Source organism: Geospiza fortis, unplaced genomic scaffold (genome assembly GCF_000277835.1).
Source record: "Geospiza fortis unplaced genomic scaffold, GeoFor_1.0 scaffold248, whole genome shotgun sequence".
NCBI lineage: Eukaryota > Metazoa > Chordata > Aves > Passeriformes > Thraupidae > Geospiza > Geospiza fortis.
Genome location: NW_005054695.1, coordinates 5,376 through 6,315, shown reverse-complemented (window position 1 = coordinate 6,315; position 940 = coordinate 5,376).

The window sequence follows — 940 nt, the reverse complement described above, 5'->3', positions numbered from 1 at the left end:
AATTGGGAAAACTCCCCCAGTTCCTGATGAAAATCCCCAGATCCCAAAATTCCTGGGATTGTTCTGTCTCAGTGGGATCCCAAATATCCCAAAAAAAAAAAAAAAACCAGGAGCCTCTGGAATTTCCCATGGAATTTGGAAAATTCCAAATTCAGGCTGGAAAATCCCCGGATTTGGGAATTTTTGGGGATTTTTTTTCCCCGTTTTTTGGGTTTTTTTTTTTTTTTTTGAGTTCCAGTGGCACTAAGGATTTTCCTTAATCCCCCAAAAAAATCCAGAATAAAAACTCTCAATCCTCAATCCCCAAAACTTCCAGGTCCTTTGCAGACTTAGGACCAGGATTTCCATATTAAAAAAACCCTGGAAAATGCAAGTTTTTGGGAATGGGATAAAAAAAAAAATCTCATCCCTGGAATGAATTCCAGAGGGAAAAAAAATTGAGGAATTTGGGTGGAAAAAATTCCATGCTCTGGAAAAAAAAAAGTGGGATTTGAGAAGGAAAGATGATGGGAATGAGGGAATTTTAAGGTTCCTTACCATCCAAGTGGGATTAAAAATTCCCAAAAATCTCTGACAGTTTCAGGACTTTGGTTTTTTTTTCTCTCCAAAAATTCCAGAGTTCTTTTCCTTCCCCCTTTCCCAAAAATCTGGAGAAATTCCAACTGGGAAAAACAACTCATTTCCACCCCAGGCACTGCTGGGATCCTGGAAAAAAACTTCCAGCTTTTGTTTTCCTGGGATTCAGCATTCCCAGATTTCTGGGAAATCCAAAATCAACTGGGCTAAAACCAGAGAATTTAATCTGGAAAAGGGAATTTTATGCCGAGGGCAGGGCTGGAATTCCATCCCAAACCTCTGGGTTGGGATTTATTCCCAAGATTTGGGAATCCTTAAGGCACAGGTGGTGCCTTCAGCCTGGAAAAAATTTGGGATCAGCAGG